The sequence below is a fragment of the Arvicanthis niloticus genome, chromosome 1 (genome assembly GCF_011762505.2).
Source record: "Arvicanthis niloticus isolate mArvNil1 chromosome 1, mArvNil1.pat.X, whole genome shotgun sequence".
Classification (NCBI taxonomy): domain Eukaryota; kingdom Metazoa; phylum Chordata; class Mammalia; order Rodentia; family Muridae; genus Arvicanthis; species Arvicanthis niloticus.
The window spans coordinates 132833947-132855381 of record NC_047658.1 but is presented as its reverse complement, the minus strand read 5'-3'; the positions used below and the strand labels follow the sequence as shown (position 1 = coordinate 132855381).

At 44.8% G+C, this 21435-nt stretch overlaps 1 protein-coding gene across 3 annotated transcripts in view; it reads right to left on the bottom strand.

The window, feature by feature from the left end:
• Positions 1–21435, bottom strand: part of Kank1 (KN motif and ankyrin repeat domains 1) — a 185139-nt gene that overhangs the window by 153267 nt on the left and 10437 nt on the right. The window lies entirely within an intron of this gene.

Below are 21435 nucleotides of genomic sequence, written 5' to 3'. Positions count from 1 at the left end.
GGGCAGTGCCTGCCTATCTTGCACCAGGTCCAGGATTAATTGGCAGAAGGAGGAGGGGAAAAGGGAGAAGGGAAGAGGGAGGGAGAAGGAATATGAATCTAAACAATGAATCCTCTAGCTTTTGTCAAATCTAGGAAACCCTGAAACACACCTGTGTGAAGGAAGTGTTGGGCTCTGTAATTAAGTCAGGAATGTTACAACTTGAACTAGCTGCTGTCAATGCAGTGTTAAAAATAGCTCTGGCCTGAGGCCACATGCTTCTGAAGTACTGGGGATTGCTTCGTCCATCAAGAAGTAACCTTTACTGAAAAGCTATAAACGGCCTTCTCTTTCCAGGGAGAGCTGAGAACAAGCCCAGGATGTTTAAGACTTCTTTATGAAAATGTTAACATACAGAACATTTCTTCTAGGCCCCTTGTACAAGGTGCTTGGGAAAGGGGCATTTACATTTACATGTTCCATAACAGACGTTTATGTGTCTTTATTCGGTGGCAGACACTTTGCAGGGGGCATCTGTCTTAAATACCCCCCCACACACACACACCCTAAGTCACTCTTATTAGCAGCTATTTTTCAGGTGAGAGCCAGAGGCTCAGAGCATCCTGAGCCTGGAATGTTCTTTCCATCTTTCCCCAGATGATTCCACCACAGTGACCATTGCTCCTCAGAACCCTAACCCAAGCAAAACAAAGGCGACCTTGACCAAGGTGCAGGCCACAAGCAACAACAGAGAAGTATGTGAGCCCAGGGCAAGTGGCTTCATTTATTGAGAAACCAAGTGGCCATGTATCCTATCACCTAGAAAACTCAATACAGTAGTAGGGTTAAGAAATCAATGAGGCCGGGCGGTGGTGGCGCACGCCTTTAATCCCAGCACTTGGGAGGCAGAGGCAGGCGGATTTCTGAGTTCGAGGCCAGCCTGGTCTACAGAGTGAGTTCCAGGACAGCCAGGGCTACACAGAGAAACCCTGTCTCAAAAAACCAAAAAAAAAAAAAAAAAAATCAATGCGGTATAATAATCTGTGCCTTTAATCCCAGCACTGGAGAAGCAGGTAGTGGTGTGTTTGAGGCCAGCCTGGTCTACAGAGCTATCCAGGCTATCCAGGTCTACAATAGTGAGAGACTGTGTGGTATTTTCAGTGAGAATGGCCTCTACAGACTCATAAATTTGAATGCTTGGTCCTCACTTGGTGTAGCCGGTTGGGAAAGGTTAAGTGGTATGTCATGATTGGAGGAGGTTTGTCAGCAGGGTGGGCCTTGGCGTTCAAATTCCCACACTATTTCTGGCTAGCTCTCTGCCTCCTGGTTATGTCTCAAAATGTAAGTAAGCCCTTGGCTACTATTCCTGCACCATGCCTACCTGCCTACGGCCATGCCTCCCACCATGATGGTCATACACTCTTAACTCTGAAACTGCAAGGACCCAACACAGTCTTTTGTCTATAGGTTGTCTTGGTCAAAGTGTCTTAGCACAGCAAGAGAAAAGTAATAAAAGCACCCTCACAACAAAGGAAGGGTGGGATGGAGGGAGGGAGGTGGGTAGAAAGAAAGGAAGGGGGAGAGGAATGAAGGGAGGGAGGGTGGGAGGGAGGGAAAGAAGAAAGGAAGGGGTAAGGGAGGGAGGGAGGGAAAAAGAAAGGAAGGGAGGGAGGGTAGGAGGGAGGGAAGGAAGGAGGGAGGAAGAATGGAGGGGAAGGACAAAAGGAAGAGAGGAAAAAAGGAAGAGAGGGTATGAGGGAAAGAAATGAGACAGGGAGGGAGGGAGGAGGAAGGGAGAGAGGAGGGGAGAAAAAAATGAAAGAAAGGGGGACAGGAAGAGGAGGATAAGAGAAACACCCAATAACTGAAAAACAGAAAGCTGTCTCCTCTCAACCTGGGCTTCTCAACTTCAGACCCTGGTGATACTCTGGGCCACACAGTTCTCCGTTGTGCGGCTGCTGGGGGCATCTGAGGGGATCCATGGCGTCTCTACCCTACATTCCATAGACACCAGTGACACCCCCCAAGTCACAGTGACCAGAAATGCCTCTGCGCGGCTGAAGGGGCATGGAGAAGTCTCACTCCCCTCCCCCATCCCGTGAGAACCAGTGCCCTGTGAAAGGTGAAAGGTGAAAGGTGAAAGGTGAAAGGTGAAAGGCTAAGGCAAAAGACACAAGCTGGAATCACCCAGGGAAGACAATTACATCAGGTCATTTTCTGCAGGGCTTCATTTTACATGGGCTGGTTCAAGTTTTCAGAGTTCTTTTTAAATGTATTGAAACACATCAAACACAGACATCTTAAAAGAAAAGAAAAAAAAAAAAAAAAAAACAAAGAGACTCAAAAATTCCTCGCTTATCAAGGACTTGAAAGTATTTGGAGTTGGTGATTACATTCTCCTAAACCAGGAGTTTGTTGAAAAATTAATTTAGCCCATCCATGCTTTGATCTTCTTGCAAACTATTTCCTCAGACAAGACCTAGCTTGTAAGGACCCGACAGGCTAGGCAGCTGTCAGATGGGAGCTAGCATCAAATTCCAGGTGTCTTGAGGAGAGGGAGGGGGCTTCTGCCCCCCACAAAGGGACCTTGCTGGGTAGCATGCCAAAATGCCACAGAGGGGTCCAATTTTCCAACAGAGAACACAGGATCAAACAACAATACAGCTCAGCTTCACCTTCAAAGAAGACCGAGCCCTGTGGAGAGACCTCATTTTATAAACTGGCACTCATATTTCAGTTATGAATGGGTGTCTTGTGGGTGGCAGGCTTACTTCTTCAATTCACTATAATAAGGAGGACAGTCAGTCACTAGGATAGTCCCCTCCTCAACGGGAGGAGGGGCGTCTACGCTTCCACTCATCTAATACAGTAGTTCTCAACCCTCCTAATGCTACAACCCTTTAATACAGTTCCTGGTTAACATGGTTATGGTGACACACACCCACACACACACCCCAACCATAAAATCATTTTCATTGCTACTTCATAACTGTAATTTTGCTACTGCTATGAATTATAATGTAAATAATTGTGTTTTCTAATAGTCTTAGGCAACGAAAGGGTTCTTCGACTTCTAAAGGAGTAGTGACCCACAGGTTGAATCTTTGATCTAATTACTAACCAGCTCACTGTGAGAGACGTACTCTGCAGAAAATGTTCCTAGTTCCACCTATGCAGGTAAGATCTGTAAGCTGAGTCCTGACAGTTGGCTGCATTATGGATGCACATGCTACTTTGTAAAACGGGCAGGAAATTGTACCTCTTGAAACTGCTTTACTCCTAATTCCCAAACTCGTGAACACACAATGTACAAAGCCAAGATGATTCTGCTGGCAGGATGGCAGCTAAGGATGCTGACATGGGGACCTTATCCTGGATTTCCCAAATGGGGCAGGTCTAATCATGAGCCCTAAAGAGCAGAAAAAAAGTGGAGAGGAAATTTGGAATGTAAATAAGGCTTACCCCTTGAAAATGGAGGTGTGTGTGTGTGTGTGTATGTGTCATGAGCCAGGGAATTCATGCTGCCTCTATAAACCATGGCTAGGAAAAAGGGGTTCTGTGGTGGTTTGAATGAGAATGTCCCCATATATTTGACTCATATATTTGAATATTTGGTCCTCATGTGGTAGAAGAGCTTGGGAAGGATTTGAAGATGTGGCATGGTTGAAGAAGGTGCATCACTGGGGGTGGGCTTTATAGTTTCAAAACCCCATGCATATCCAGTTTGCTATCTCCTGGTTGTGTCTCAGAATTTAAGGTCTCAGCTACTGTTCCAGCACAATACCTGCCCGTCTGTTGTCACTCTCCCCACCATGATGATCACAGAGTCTAACTCTCTGGAACTGTAAGCCCCCCCTCCCCCAAACTTGTTCTCTTAAAGTTGCCTTGGTTATGGTGTTTTACCACAGTGATAGAGAAATAATTAAATCAGGTTCTTCAGAGAGAGCCAGCTTTGCTAGACTCTGGATTTTATTCTAGAGAGATCCATACTGTTTTAGTCAGGGTTTGTATTCCTGCACAAAACATCATGACCAAGAAGGGAGTTGGGGAGGAAAGGCTTTATTTAGCTTACACTTTCACATCACTGTTCATCACCAAAGGAAGTCAGGACAGGAACTCACACAGGGCAGGAACCTGGAGGCAGGAACTGTGGCAGAGGCCATGGAGGAGTGCTGCTTACTGGCTTGCTTCCCCTGCCTTACTCAGCTTGTGTTCTTATAGAACCCAGGACCACCATCCCAGGGATGGCATCACCCACAATGGCCTGGGCCCTCCCCCTTGATCACTAATTGAGAAATGCCTTACAGATGGATCTCACGGAGGCATTTCCTCAATGGAGGCTCTTTTCTGTGATAACTCCAGCTTGTGTCAAGTTGACACACAAAACCAGCCAGTACACAACTAAACTTCTGACCCACACACTGTAATGAAAGGATCTGCATTCTGAGCATGAATACTGTGACTTACACTATAGCAGAGAAGAGGAAGTACTGCAGACAAGGGGACCCGGCAGTAGGTGATACTAGAAAGGAAAGGTTAAACAATGTGGGAGAAGCTTTAGGATTGTGCCCTGGGAGGAGCTTGCAAGAATTGAGGGGAACATGGCAGACAGCATAAATCACCTTAGAGAATACTTAGATTGCAGAGAACAGAAAATAACAAAAAATGCCGCCCGTTCACTGCCTGTGAGCACTGGGGAGATGAGGCCCGCTCCTCAAGGCAGCTTCCCCATCTGTCTTACTCAAAGTGCAGGAGGTCGTTCTCCTTAGAACATTTCTATATCCTAGCCACAGGACCAAGGTCAACAATGTCTGAGGCTTTCTCCAAGGCTCACTCAGCCATCAGGGTCACACATGGAAAAGCTCTGAGTTACAGGGCTTAACAGACGGAGGACTCAAGAGCAGTTATGTGAGTTATTTTTTGCTTGGAGAAGAAAATGACTGACAGGCTGCCGTCTTCCTTTCTCCTGCAAGAAAGCAAGTGATATGATTTCTCCTAGGAAAGACTTCAGGACATGGCACCGGTGGAAGGACCCAGGCAAATGGAGGATATCCAGAAAGCCAGTGCTAAACAAAGGCAAGGTCTGGGAACTCGATGGGGCTCTTCCAAAATGCAGAGGGCAGAGGTCCCAAAGTCCGGGGAAGCTGCCCAAGGCTGCAGAAAGCAAAGAGGGAAGCTAAGTTGTTTCTCAGAGCGACTGTGTGGCTGGAAACCCGCCAAGTGCGGTCAGAGAACACTGGGCAGAGTCACTGCGCCACTCTCCGTGCCAACTTGGACAGGAAGTGATGTGCCAGGTCCCACGGTTGTTCAGCCAACAGAAAGGGGTGATGAGGTAGCCTCAAAGAAAGACATCACTCTTAATTCTCTAAGCCTGGCTTCCCACCTCAGCCTCCACCAGTCTCCACCCACAGAATTATAACATAGAACTATCAAGCTTAAAAAAAACCACCATTCGATACCCTATGGGCAAGACAAAGCAGATTTTATAGAAACATATAGAATGTTCTATGGCAGAAGAATGATCGTTTTCCTTTCCTAATGTAAAAACAGTTTTAACGTTTATGCTTTTCATAAAATTTACCTGAAGAAGACATTACCGGAAGAAACATACTAAAAGCATGTGGCCTTTTTGCCTGTTTGTATCCATAGCCCTAACTGTAATCATAGCTCATTCCCCAGGGTGATGTCATCCAGGAGACTACTGTGTAACCCAGGGGGAAAATCACCCTAGGAATTCTTCCCATAAAGCCAAGTAGGCGTCAGTGACATGGCTCAGCTACAGTTCCGGTCTCTGGGACCTTCCTGGTGGAAGGAGAGAACTGAATCCCATATGCTCTCCCCTGACATCCACATGCACAGCAAAGCATATTTGTGTGGGTAGACACCCACACAGAAGCAAATACACAAGACATCATTTTCATTAAGAAGCCAAGGAGACAGTGATAACATCAGTCGGCACAATACCCTAGAGCAGCCTTGACTCTTCCATTCATCCGCTCTAGATACAGTTCCCTCTGAGAAGAATGACAGCTCCCCAGCCAGGAGCAGAGACACAGACCTCTGTGATCACCACACTGAGCACAAAATGGCTTTCAAAACGGAACCGACTTCAGAAGCTCTCCCAACAGTCCCATTGTTGGGGTCACAGAAGCTGCAAGGACCTACACTTCTGTATTACATTTTCTGAATTTCCCCAAGTCAGGCTGCGCTGAGAGCTCATTCTTCGCACTCCCACAATGTACTATTGCTCAATGCCCTTTCCAAGTGAAGCAAGACAGGCAGCAAAACTCCAGGGCGGGAGATAGGGGAACTGGCTCTCACCCCTGCCCACTGCGGTCCCTGACACACACACACACACACACACACACACACACACACACACACACACCCATGCTGCAAATCTCTGCTAGGGCCTGTGCAGAAGACAGCCCAGGAGGGAAAGGTGCTGGGTGACACAGTCTTATCTCACCCTCCTGTGGAATCTGGGCGTGTCCGCTGGTAAGCTTCCAGATCCTCCCAAACTGAACTGATTTTGTTTTGCTTTTCATAAACAGGAGAAAGGGAAGGCTTGACTCACAGTTATATAATGAACGTAGCTACAGAAAGCAAATTCCAACCCAGTGCTCAAAGGAAAGCGGTAACATGTAGAAACAGTTCAAAAACCCGGCCTTTCATAGCTTTCTTATTCTATCTGCCCACTCCAGCTGGGGCCTCTGGAGTCCCTCACTTCTTACCAATCACGGCCACCTTCAACAGGAACAATCTGGACACCAGAATGACAAGATTTACACACACACACGCACATACACACATTCATGCACCTATATGTACATACATGCTTATCTATCATATGTATACATGTAATTACAGATGTATACTATATGCTAAAAACATAATTTTTCACTTCATCTTTCTTGCTCAGGCACGTAAGAAGCCTCATGTAGAAGTGCTAAGACCTTCAATGTGCTATGCATGTCTTATCTGCATGACCTTACAAAGAGTGGTAATTTCTATGTCCACTCTTCAGATGTGGAAACTTAACTTTAAACAACTTAACCTTAAGTCACAAGCTGGTAGCTCTAAAGCCTGGGCCAAACTCATGTGCCTAGCCCAGGGGATTAACTCCTATGACACACTCTCAACAGATGTGAAATTCAACGATGACTCCTTCAAACTGCCCTCAGGGTTCAACAAATTTTACTGGCAAAAATAAAGGATCATCACAACCCCTTCTCTCTCTCTCCTTTCTCCTCCTACCAATCTTTGTTCCTACATAAGAAGCCTTCACACAACCAACCTTGCTGCTGACCTGCAGAAAGTCTCTCCATGGTGCTGAGTTCAAGGAAGTGCAATATTGAGAAGTTCTCCCACTTTAGAGAGGACCATCCCCGAAGGACAAAATCTAGCTCCAAAACTGTTCTTAGCAGCAAGAACATGGTGGTGGATGGTGGATTATCTTCTGCAAGCCACCCTGCCTTCGAGCCTAGCCACATTCCTGCTCCCTGCTGCAGCTGTGTACACATGCTTTATCATAACTCAAGAGCCACTTTGGCTCTGTGGCCAAGAAATAAAAAAGACAAGGTTGACTGAGATGCTAGTCTAAGAAAACCTTTGATCCACACTCCAGAAGTCTGAAAGCGCAATCCTCTATCATGTGAGCTTCACTGGCTCCCAAGATGCTCAAAAAAAAAAACAAAACAAAAAAAAAAAACAAAAAAAAACAAAACCAAGGTCTGGCTTCAGTGGAACTGGGGGCCTGAGCGCAAACAGCTTGGTGAAGACTTTGCACAGAGGTTCGAGCTCCTGAGTATTAATTCTGTATCTAAATAAAACAATTACTGGGAAGCAGAAGAGCTGTCACCCAGGCAAGGTTTTGATAAGAGTTCGGTGGTGCACAGCTTCTGTTTAGGAAGATGAAGAGGATGCTGACGCTGCTCATTTAAGAGTATAACTGAGCCAAACATCATGGCACTACAGTTAAAATGCTAAAAACCAGGTCAATGTGTGGTGGCAAACGCCTTTAATTCCAGCACTCTGGAGACAAAGATAGCAGACCTCTGGGAGTCTGAGGCCAGGCTGGTCTATGAAGCAAGTTCCAGAACAGCCAGGGCTGTTACACAAAGAAAACCTGTCTCCAAAAATAAAAAACAAACAAAGCAGCAAAAATGCTTATAAACAGAGCTAGGAACATAGCTCAGTGGACAGTGCCTAAATTGCGTCAAGTCCTGAGTTCTATACCCAGTACCAGGGGAAGGAAGGAAGAGAGGAAGGGAGGGAGGGAAGAAGGGAAGGAGGGAGGGAGGGAGGAAGGGAGGGAAAAAGGGAGGGAAAGAGAGAGGAAGAGAGAGAAGATGGAAGAAAGAAAGTTAAAATAGAAAAATAAAAGATCCTGTCTCAATACAAGATGCCCACCCCACCTCTGGCGTCTGGCCTGCATACACATAAGCAAACATATACCTATTTACAGTAAATATACCCATACACATGCTTGCATCCCACACATAAACATGCAGAAAGGAGAAAAATGAATGCAATTGAGCCCCTACACACACAGAGAGAGCGAGAGTGAGAGAGTGAGGGAGAGAGAGAGAGAGAGAGAGGGAAGAGAGAGAGAAGCAGAGGGAGAGACGCAAACATACAGCATATGTCTAAGTATCTAAGTAGAGGCCGAGCTTGGCTGAGCTTGGCATAAGCCATCAACTACTTCACAGACCATGTCTTAATTGCTCCACAATTGTGTTCATATTCAACCACTAGGGTTTTGCTTATTCTTTTGCTTTTGTTTTGCTAAGATGGAGTGTCACCATGTACCCCAGGATGACCTCAAGCCTGGGACTCTCCTGCCTCAGCCTCTCAAGTTCTGGGATTACAAACCTGCATCACAATGTCCAGATGAATGAGTCTTTGAAATTAATTAATACCCAGAGAAAAGCTTTAAAACACTTTATTCAGCACATCAGCTATACTGTCTGGTCTTCAAGTGTGTACCCCAACCACCCACTTTTCCCTAGTGTCAGGGAAAGAAACAGCAGAGGTCTCCCTCTGGCTCCTCTGGCAGTGAGTCTGCATTTTTACGGGCTTCTTCAGCACACCACAGGCCAAACAAAATGATTAAGACTGCGTCGGTCTTTGGCTCTTGGCAGCCTCTTTTTCATCTCATATAAAAGAGGCTAAATCTAAGACTGCTGTTTCCCTGGTCACCACTGACCCTGGCGTTCGTTCATCACCTGAGTTCTGAAAAGATGGAGTTGCCCCAACTCGTCCCTGAATCTAAAGCTTTTGCTTTGCAATTAGATTTTTTTTTTTTTTTTACCCATTCCTCTAAAGCCGAATGTTCTGCTATGTAAACCAACCTTGATCCCAAAGGTGAATAATTTAAGTACATGTCTTACCTGTGCTGTAATACTATGCTTTCCCCACATTAAAAAAGAAGGAGAGGGAGGGAGAGGGGTGGGGGAGATCCTGTCTCAATACACAGAATGATCAAGATGCCAACCTCTTGGCACATAAGCACACATATAACTATTTACAGTAAATATACCTATACACACGTTTGCATACCACACAGATGCATGCAAAAGGGCAGGGGGGCAATGAGAGAGAGACAGACCAACAGACAGAGATGCAAACCCTGGGTTAAAACCCTGACCTCCATCTGCCTAGGTCAGCAAACTTCCAATTTACATAAGCTCTCATCTGATTGGTTTCCAAGTTATATAAGCTCTGATTGGTTTCTTTTAACTCGTGCCTGATTTGGGTTTAAATGCCAATATACAACTGATAGCTAATATCAACAGTTAAATACCTAAAAACAAACTCCATCTTCCCTAATACAAAAAATATCCTTAACAAGTTTGGATTATTTCTATAATTAAAACAAGAACATCCAGGCAAACCAATATAGAAAACTGATGACCCTGTCTCAGAAAAAAATAGAGAGAAAGAAAAGAATAAGATGTAAGGGGGATCTAAGAGAATAAATGTTGCAGAAACTAAAGTAATTTGTTTCCATATTTTAAAGGCTTCTGTATTTGCAGAAAAAAAAAATGAATAAACGGGCCATTCATAACTCTTGGGACAAAGAGTTTTTAAATGTTCACCAAGAGAATAGAAAAAAAATTCTACTTTCTTTATCCCCGCCCTTAAAAAGGCGGGCCCAGGGTGCACATCTTCATGGTTCTGAGGGCAAACACACATGAGAATGATGGTGTATGTCAGTGTGAGCTCGTGTGCGGCTGCCAGAGCCTGAGACAGGGAACCTCCCTCTAACCCTCTTCCCTTAAAGACCTTGAGACAGGGTCTCACCATTCAGCTAGTCTGGCTGGCCTACCAGCCCTCAGGGTCCTCCTACTCCTCAATGCTGGGATGGAGACATATTCAGTCATATTTGGCTTCCTATGTAGGTTCTGGGGTTTGAATCCAGGACCTCACACTTGCACAGTTAATGCTCTTACTCGCTGAGCCAGCCTGTAAAGTTATAAGCTATCTCTTCATCTTCTTCCACAGGATAAATAGCATCCAAAAGTAAAAAGAAGAAGAGGAAGAGGAAGAGGAAGAGGAAGAGGAAGAGGAAGAGGAAGAAGAAGAAGAAGAAGAAGAAGAAGAAGAAGAAGAAGAAGAAGAAGAAGAAGAAGAAGCAGCAGCAGCCACCGCCCAAAAAAGTTTCTTAAGAAACTACCATTTGGGGCCTAGGAAAACCGCTCAATGAACTGTTTGCCACACAAGCATGAAGACCCGAGTTCGGAGCCTTAGCATACATGTTAAAAAGCCAACATGGTGGTGCACCAGTAACCCCAGCTCTGGAGAGGCAGAGAGAAAAGAGTAGCCCTGGAGCTTACGGAACAGTTTTGCCAAATCAGTGAGAGACCCTGTCACAAAAAAATAGACAGGGGCTGGAGAGATGCTCATTGGTTAAGAGCATTTCTTGCTCTTGCAGAGGACATGGGTTCAATTTCAAGTACCCACAAGATAACTCACAATCAACCATGACTCCCAATCCAGGATATCTGACACGCTCATCTGATCTCAGAGGTCACCAGGCATACAGATGGTGTACATAAATGCATGCAAAACACTCACACTAAAAAGATAAATACATAAAGTAGACAACACTCAAGGAGGACACCCAGTATTGACCTCTGCTCCACCCAAGTACAGATACACACATACATGCACACGTATACATTCACACACAAACATGCATACACATACAGACATGCATCCAAGCACACACATTCACACACATACAAACATCATACACATACACACATGTACGCAAGCACATACCCACACAAACACATATTTATACTCAGATGCCACACAAACACACATGGAAAAAAAAAATACTACCATCTTCATGAGTCTAAGCCAGTGAAGCAATAACGTTTTCTGTGGGTGGTTTAGTGACAAGGGAAGAAAGACAAGAGATTTGAAAGCAGTTCCTCAAAGGAGAAGGCATTAGTGGTGACAAAGTGGAGCAGACAGCTACTGTTTTTACGTCAGGCCTTCACAGAACTGTTTTTTCTAAGTATATAAACGTGGGCTGGAGATGTAGGTCAGCTGGTAGAGTGCTTGCCAAGGAGACATGAAGCCCTGAGTTCCATGTTCAACACTGCATGAACTGGGGCATGGTTGTATATGATTATAACTATAGCTCTTGGGAGGTTGAAGCAGGTAGACCAGAAGAAGTTCTAGGTCACCCTCAGTTACATAGCAAGTTTGAGGCCAGCTAGGGTTACGGTGACATCATACCTCAATAAATGAATGAATGAATGAATGAAAAGTATACAAACATACATAAATAATCCATGGCCAGCCTGGGTTACAGTGACATCATGCCTCAATAAACAAACAAACAAACAAACAAACAAATACATTATGTAAGCATATATGAATAACCATTGCTAAAACCTTCATAGATCTGATAGTCCAGTTTTGTTTTTTTTTGGGGGGGGGGGGCAGGGAGGGTGCGTATTTTTTCGACAAATGAGAACCAACAAACGGCTTTACCTGCACTGCCCCAATAATAACAGCTGCCTTTCAAGTATTGGCTTTCAAGAATAGCCAATGGTTTCTGGGTCACTGCTACTGGTGCTGCCTACCAACTCCTACTTGTGGGTCAGGACACAGCCATCACTGGAAGAAGTATTTGGAGACAGTGCCAGGAGAGCCACAGTCTTTGAAGGTTCAGCATTTCTCATTAACACCATAATTTTTATCATTTCAAATGACTTAAGGTCACCCAATAAACCAGAATCCTCAATACTTCATTTTATCCAGACCTCATTCTTGAGAGGTAGAATTAGGAACAGGTGTGGCTTTGCCCATAGAACTGAATTATAAGCATTTTAAACAGCAAACTAATTATTTGTAGGAGCCCAATGGCTGTAAGTGAACATATTTAAAAAGAGAGAGAGAGAGAGAGAGTACTAATCCTTTGGGTAAAATCTGATGTGGTAAAATACTACATGTATACTTTGCTTAAGAGCTGACTTGAAATCTCCAGCTCCTGTTCTAACGGAAATGCAGTCACCAGGGCTGCAGGACACTACCTCAATCTCTGTGGTTCCCTGTCAGTCACAGTAACATCAGCACCTAGTTAAGCAGACATACAGTGCACTACAGTCAGTAGCCCCAACATGGCCAACTCAGGACCGTGAATCACTACCAGTTTCTGTGCGCATCCATGCATCAGAACTTTCAAGGTTTGCTAAATTTCCCAGTGATCCCTCCGAAGACATCAAGGAAATTATCAAGTTCTGGGAAGATGTTGGTTTACTCTACAGCTCTGGGTTCCTCCCACACTGGCCCCATGTGAAGCCTCTACTAGGATTTCTTATGTGCCAAGGATGTGCACTGCACATGAAAGGTAATCCTTTCAAGTTTTAGCTAACAAACACCTTTAAAGAACTGTGGCAAGAAATACTTCAAAACATATTCTGTCTGAAATTAAGGGGCTTTAGGTTTGAGAAGCAAGGATTGAGGAGCAACTAACCAAAATGGAAACAGCAACAGTTTAAAGAGAAAGCAGACAGGAACCAGCATATTCCTCGTGCTGTTTCAGAACGCTGGCCAACCCAAAAAAGGGCGGAGGACCTGAGAGAAAGCTGAAAGAACGCTAGCTAAGCTGAGGCATGCACGGCTGTCTGAGACACCTATTTCTCCTCTTTGGTGATTATATTTGAATTCTTTTTCTTTTTTCCAGTTTTTCAAGATACAGTTTCTCTATTATGTAACAGTTTTGGCTGTCCTGTAACTCAAGCTGTTAGACCAGGCTGGCCTTGAACTCACTGAGATCCGCCTGCCTCTCCCTCCCAAGTGCTGGGATTAAAGAAAGGCATGCCCCACTACGTAAAAGCTAGATTTGAATTCTTATACGCCATACCTTTCCTAAACTTATTTGATGATTCTAACAAAAAAATGGCTGAATAAGGAGCTGAAAGATGGCTGAGCAGTTGAGAGCATGTGGTGCTCACGCTGAAAACCAGGGTTCATTTCCCAGCACCCACAGAAACCATCCATAACTACAGTTCCAGGGGATCTGATGCTCTCTTCTGGCCTTTGAGGGCACCAGACACACATACATGGTATGCACACATACATGCAGGCAAAACATCCACACACATAAAATAAAGATAAACACATTTTGTTAAGGTTGAGTTATTGTCAACAAGTAAGCAAGGGGGGAGGGGCTGGAGAGACGGCTCAGCGGTTAAGAGCACTGACTGTTCTTCCAGAGGTCCTGAGTTCAATTCCCACCAACCACATGGTGGCTCACAACCATCTGTAATGGGATCTGATGCCATCTTCTGGTGTGTCTGAAGACAGCTACAGTGTACTCACATAAAATAAATAACTTAAAAAAAAAAAAAACAAGTAAGCAAGGGAAATGATAGGACCACTTTTAATCAAGCAAGGGCTGAGAAGGGAGAGAAGGGCAGAGCCATCTCATTTTACCAACTTACTGAAGGGAATCACTATCAAGAGTCCCAGAATCTCAGTAGCTGAAGCCAAAAGGGAAATATCATGGACCATGCAATGTTCATAATTCTGTGTGTGTGTGTGCGTGTGTCTGTGTATTTGCATATATCTGTTTGTCTATGTATGTGTGTGGTTTGTGTGTATGTGTATATGTCTGTGTGTGTGTGTGTCTGTGTATGTCTGTGTGTTTGTTTTGTCTGTGTTTGTATGTGTGTGATGATGTACCTGTGTGTGGTGTGTGTGTGTGTGTGCGTGTGTGTGTGTGTGTGTGCGTGCGTGTGTGTGTATGTGTGTGTGTACATGCATATTCACCAGGGAAGCACTTTCCTAACAGTGAGGATTCTGATGAGCATAGAGCCTCCCCACAAGTGGCTCATTCAACAGAAACCTTCGGGAGTGCCTTCTATGATTCCACACTCTGCTTTTGCACCTTCATGTACATTAGCCAACAATTCTACCAGAGTAGACAGAGAATACATACATTCTATAATGAGTTATTGGTTGATTGGAGAAAAGGAAAGGAAAGGGGAGGGAAGGGGAGGGGAGGGAAAAAGGCAGAGTTGCTAAAAGGCAGTCAAGACTGAGTCATGAGTCAAGACAACATGAGGTCATCAGGTACTAAGACAGTAGCCCTGAGCAAGGACTTCCAGAGTCAAGGGCACTTCTGGTTGGGCATCACCTCCTACAGGGGGCTTCAGGAAGCAGGCAAGGAGGGAGTTTTGGTTGAGAAAATGCTTCCATAAGATCCAGCCGGAGGGCATTTCCTTGATTAGTGACTGATGGGGGAAGGCAAGTGGGGCATCCCTAGTCTGGTGGGGCTGGGTTCTATAAGCAGGCTGAACAAGCCATGAGGAGCAGGCTAGTAAACAGTACCCCTCCATGGCCTCTGCATCAGCTCCTGTTCCTGTCCTGACCTCAACGATAAACAGCAATGTGGAAGTGTAAGCCAAACAAACCCTTTCGCTCCCAACTTGCTTATTGGTCATGGTGTTCCACTGCAGCAAAAGAAACCGTAACCAGGTCAAGCAGCATTCCCTGGCATTTTCTTTTTCTTTACACCCCTCAGGGTCTGGCTATGTAGCCCAAGTTGGCCTTGAAAGTGGGGTCCTGCTCTGACCGCCTCCTCTTCCTTCTCTTTTTCTTCCTCCCCCTCTTCCTCCTCCTCCAAAGTGTTGGAATTACAGGCATGTGCCAGCCTGCATGGCTCACTATCTAACTTGCCAGGAATGGACCACAAGGGACTGCAGTAGCTCAGGTACAAGAAGATGAGGGCTGTGGGTAGAGGGGATGTGACTTCCGTGTATTCCGAGAAGGACAACCAGGACTGGTAAAGAATCAAATGTGAAGTCTGGAATAGGAAAGTAAACTTAGAGCACAGACTCTAGTTTTTGTCTAGAATAAGCTTGGGGTGGGAAGAGCCAGTTTGAGGCAGTCACCAGGCACCCAAATGCCAATGGAAAGAGATGACTGGACAGAAGAATGGTGCTAGGGAGAGCCAGAGGAATATTGGTGAGAATGACTGGAAAACCCATAGTACTTCAAGCCTGGAACCAAGCCAAGGCCATCAGAGGGGTCTTTGGTCTACAGAAAAGCCAGGTTAAGTGTCCAAAGTTGAGCTGTGGAAGAGGAAAGAACACAAAGGGGTGGCCCATGAGCTGAAGGACCAGGACTCAATTCTTAACAGGATTGTGCCAGCTCACTCATCAGTAGCCACAGTGGAGGAATGGGAGGGCTATATTTACTAGTGCTGGCGTTTAGCTTTCTGCCAACTCAGGTTTGGCTCCAAAAAGCTCTCAGCATTCAGAAGGAACTCGAAGTGTAAGCCACAGTAGCCAGAGGCAGGTCAGGATGTGTGAGCAGGCACACCTTGCTGGCCAAGGGATAAACATTAGAGTTTGGAAAAGGAGCTGGGTTAGACACCAACTTATCAGAACACACCAACTCAAAATCCCCTTCTAGATCCAGCCTGTAACTGTCCAATCTGGGGTTTGCCTTCAGTTAGCCTACCCCAAGTCCCTGACCTGAGGGCAAGCCCTGAGGCACACTGGGAGTTGCTTCCTCATTCGAGTAAAGGTTTGCTCTAAGGACTGGACTCCTGGGATTCTCTGTGCCTGATGAAAACATGGAGGCCAAGGAGCATGGGAGCAGAGGTCTATACAAGTTGTTTGCGTAAAAACAAAGTCTTCACTAACAAGAGTTAGCACACACCATGTGTCCTTGTGTGTAACCTTGTTCAAAAACACCTGAGGCAATTTTCAAAACTAGATGATATTCATCTTTCTTATTTTATTTATCCAATTTATTAATTCTATCTTATGTGTCTTTTGCCTGCATATATGTATGTATGTGTACCACATGTGTGTGTTTAGTGCCTTCAGAGGTCAGAAAGAGTGCATCAGACCTCCTAGAACTGAAGCTCATGGATAGCTGTGAACTGGGAATCAAACCCAGGTCCTCTGTAAGAACACCAAGTGCTCTCAACTGCTGAGCAATTTCTTTAGCCCTGAGACTTCATCTATCTTAATTAAAACAGAAAATACACAAAATCCAGAACAATGGGAATGCATTAGAATAGTTTTGGGGTTTTTATTCAATAAATCCATTATTTCCCCCAAGGAAGATTCCAGCATTCTCTAATATCGCTTTCTCTCTGCAAAAGGGGGCTTCTGGGAGATAGGAGAGGGGCGGCAACATGTGAAGGCTTGCTGTGACTTTTTCTAATTAACTACAACGTAACTGAGGCCTCCTTGTGCTAAGTAAAGAAGCAGGGAGAAGGCAGGTGCACTGCACTAGGAGCCGACGTGGTCTTCAGAATTCCACAAATGATTGCCAGTTCACAGAAAACAAGATTTCACTGGGTTTGGCCAGCTCAGGTGTCCAGGAAGCACCCAGAGATTAGCATCCTGGGCACCAGTGACAGGCTCAACCACTTTGGAAGTCACAACTCCATATTCTCATGAAACTGAAGAGCTGACCCTAGTCCTAAGTAGATGGTCTCTGATTAGACAAAGGTCTGGGTGACAGAATGACAGGAATGGCCAACCTGTCCCCCAAAAGAGTTCTCCGTCATTCCCCCACCCACAGATGGCAATAACCGATGGGGTCACTCAAGCTCTGAGACTCCCGACTGTATGTGTTTGTATGTCAATATTCTCCCTGATGTGGAGAACTGCCCATTCAGCAGTGTGCCTTCTTCTAGCTCAGTCCCTGGCCTGAGGGCAGATCTTGGAACACACCGAGAACTCTCTTGTTCATCATCTAAAGGTTTGCTCGGAGGCTTAGTACTGGAACAGGTACCCAGGGGTGCTCTGAGGCTTAGTACTGGAACAGGTACCCAGGGGTGCTCTGAGCACATTCCCACTAAGAAACCTAAATGAAGATTTAATGAATTGCAAAAATGATTTCATATAAAGGCCATCAAACTTCTTGCTCGTTTTTTTTGTTTGTTTGTTTGTTTGTTTGTTTGAGATTAGGGTCCCACAGTCCAGCCTTGGCTACTTAGAACTTGCTACGGTTAACAGTAACATGCTGGTCTTGAAACTCCTCTCCCATCCTCATCTCTGTCTCCAGTGTGCAACAATTACACGTCTGTACCACCAAGCAGGGTATGACTTCTCACTTCTAGGGCCGAAAGGTAGAAAGCCCCTAGTAAATAAAGACTGGGAAAATTCATCTTTTTCTTAGTTTTTTTTTTTTTTTTTTTCTTCGTACTCATAAACTCAACTCTGGGATCCAGCCAGACTTGGAGGGAAGTTAACAGACCCTAAAGGGCTGCAGTGAAAGCACAAAGATTATGGGGGTGCTGGCAGCAAATGGGATGGAGGGGCACCCTCCAGAGCTGAGGGAGGAATGGCCTCACAGCGAAGATGCACACAAGTCTACAGTATGTGAGTCAGAGTAGCCAGCAGCGGCAGTGATCTGCTCTCTGCTCTTGCCATGCTTCTGTGAGGTTCATACCATGTTTCCCTTTCCTAAGCTACATGCTTGCCCTCCAACTACTCAGAAGCAAGCTGAGCACCTGGGGAGCATTTATTCTTATCCTGCCCTTGCTGGAGACAAATTACCAACAGCCAAACGTTTTAGGACACAGCTCTCATCCACAGAGTTCTCCCCGTACAGGGACCTGCCAGAGTCTCATTATGGCATGTGGAGTCACCGCCCTGGCACAGGAATCCTGGAGCGATTCTGTAAAAGCAGGACCCTTCAAAACTGAAACCTCTCTCTCTGGTGCTCCAAAAGGTTTTTGTTGTTGTTGTTGTTGTTTTTTGTTTTGTTTTTTTCAGACCTTGGTACTCTATCTGTAAACAGCACAGAAGGAGACACAGCCCAAGGACTGGCTAACAAGAATGTGGCGGAGCTGACCATGGCTTCGGTCAGACAACCACAAGGGATAGAGGTTCTGTTGGCAATCTTATTTTTTTATTAAAGAAAACTGTCAGGGCAAATTTATTAGGTCCTAAAAAAATGCTATTTTCGTCATAAGGCACCATCTTCTACACACAAAGGGCTGTTGTGTATGTGTGTGGTCATGTGTGTGTAAGCATTTGCCTACAATGCTACACACACATGTGGAGACCAGAGGTCAATGTTGAGTGTATTCTTCAACCACTCTTCACTTCTTGGTCCTTGCTTTTTTTTTTTTTTTTTTTTTTTGGGGGGGGGGGGGAGGACAGTCTCTTACTGAATGGAAAGCTCACACACTTGGCTAGATTCAATAGCTAGCAGGCCCCAGAGACCCATCTGCAGCTCCCCAGTGCTCAGATTACAGCCACCCACTGCCACACCTGGCTTTTACGTGGATGCTGGGGATCAAATTTAGGTTGTCAGTCTGAAGAAGCAAACACTCTGCCCATGGATGGGCCCATCCGCCCTCCATTTCTATCCTCTTGGTAGCACCAGCCAGCTCTAGCTAGCTGGTAGCATAGACATATCAATACAGGTAATTAAACAAGATTGCTGGACTCAGAAGATGGAACATGTGAAAAATCCAGACATGAAAGCCAAGAGAATAACAAATATAATTATGGTTGGTTTTTCTCCCGGGGGGGGGGGGGGGTGGCATGAACGCAGGGACTTGCACGGGCTAAGCCAGAACGCCACTGCGTTCTAGCCCTTATGATTTCTTTCCGATCTCTTCATAACAATGAATGGAAACTTACCAAGCTGTGGGTACAGCTCTCCAGCTCATGAAAGATTAATCAGCTCTGGTCCAAAGAGTGGACCTTGTTTTCCAAATCTAGGCAGATTTCTGGGCCCTAACCTTTTCAAAATGAAACTCGGGAATGCACTTTAATCAATTCTAAAAAACGGCTTTGGCACTGGCATAGAGGTCATTAAACCTTTCTGAATAAAATATAGTTTTCTATTATGGGAGATTACACTGTTTGCAATCATTTGCTGCCCTTCTGGAAGATTATACCCCTCCCATGTTTATGTGACATACAATATTCCCAGATGGAAGAATTAATTATATCCCACCTCCTCCTGCTGGCCAGCTTGTCCTTGTGGTTGGCTTCCACCCACTGAAGAACAGAATGGATCCACAGATAGGCATGAAGAGTTAGTTCCCTCTCTACCACTAGACTATCTCAGAGTGGGTAGAGTGACTTGTTCAGTCTACTCAATGTCATGTAATATAAAAAGTGGTTGGTTTAAGCCACTATCTAAGGCAAGTGATGCAAACATTCTACTCTTGAAACCAATGTATCGACCAGGGGATGAATCACATCTCCAGCGGTCTGAAGGAGTGGGCAGGTATACAGGTCTTACTGTTAATGACAAAACAAACAGGACATAACTTCTACCTATTTGCATTTAAAATTTTTACCTTCTGCACAGCTGCTTCAGGGAGCACGGAGACAAGAACAGAGCTATTAGTTTGGTTGACCTTTAGTAGACCCAGTAAGAACAATGGTGAGTTCAAAGAAAACAAGGTCCGTCTTCACACAGGCGTGTAATTAATGTCTAACCGGTGGGGGATAAAACGAGATTCGAGATTATAAACTTAACTGGCAGACCCAGGCTCCTGGCAAAACCAGGAAATGGAACTGTCTGCCAGTTTTATGGGATCTTTGTAAGTCCCAGGCTTCTTAGTCTTAGTCTTAGTCTTGGTAGCTGCCTGGAAATCTGACCTGAAGATTTGAACCATTTTCAAACACCAATTAAGAAGAACTTGGTAAACAGTAATTGATCTCTTAGGGTTTCTATTGCTATGAAAAAAAACACCATGACCAAAAGCAGCATGGGGGAAAAGGGGTTTATCTGGCTTACACTTTCACAGCACTGTCCACCACTGAAGGAAGTCAGGACAGGAACTCAAACAGGGCAGGAACCTGGAGGCAGGAGCTGATGCAGAGGCCATGGAGGGGTGCTGCTTATTGGCTTGCTCCCCATGGCTTGCTCAGCCTGCTTTCTTATAGAACCCAAGACCACCAGCTTGGGATGGCACCACCCACAATGGGCTGGGCCCTCCCCAACCAACCACTAATTACGAAAATACCTTACAGCCTGATCTTATGCAGGCATTTTCTCAATTCAGGTTGCCTCATCTCAGATGACTCTAGCTTGTGGTAAGTTGATATAAAACTAGCCAGCATAATCTCACATTTTTTTTTTCCCTAAAAACTAGTCTGTTCAAACCGATTAGTTTTTCTTTTTCCTTTCTTTCTTTATTTTTTTTTTTTTTACAAAATATCTTTAAAAATAAATCAAAATGATTTTACTTCAAAAGAAAATGATCCGTATGTTTTAAACATGGAACAATTAGTACAATAAGAGCAAAGACCCTAACGCTTAAACGTTTATCTTGATGAATTCTTACAAATGACAAGAGCTGTCAACGCCTACATCAGAGACAGGCAACAGTACCAGGGTTGGACGTTCCTCCTGTTCCTCCCTCAGTACTCCCTCGCTCCCGTCTGCTCTGTCTTGGCTTCCAGCAGCTGAACTAGTTCTGTTATAGATCTGGGCTTTGTATGAGTGAAGTCGTATAATATGTAGTTGTATAGAACTTATTTCTCTTGTAGCATCTGTACAAGTTCCTTATTCTGGACAGGAGCCGATCTTTCTTTTCTTTTCTCTTTCTTTCTTTCTTTCTTTCTTTCTTTCTTTCTTTCTTTCTTTCTTCCTTTCTTTCTTTCTTTCTCTTTTGATGCTAATCAGTAGTACTCCATTATATGATATCACAGCCACCTTTGACCTATTTAGATAGTTAGTTCCTAATTAACGAAGTCTCCCAAATGCTGTGATGAATGTATATGTTCATCTTGTTGATATGTATCTTTTCAGGGAAATGAGTGTAGTTGCCAAGTTGTGTGTGTGTGTGTGTGTGTGTGTGTGTGTCCCCCTTAACTGGTACTTCCAAACAGCTTTCGGGGGAGGAGGAGATGACCCACTTAGAATTTCATCAGCAGTATACAATAGAGTGTACATTTCTACATCATCAGAGTTTGTTGTTACTTTTAATTTTCAACCATT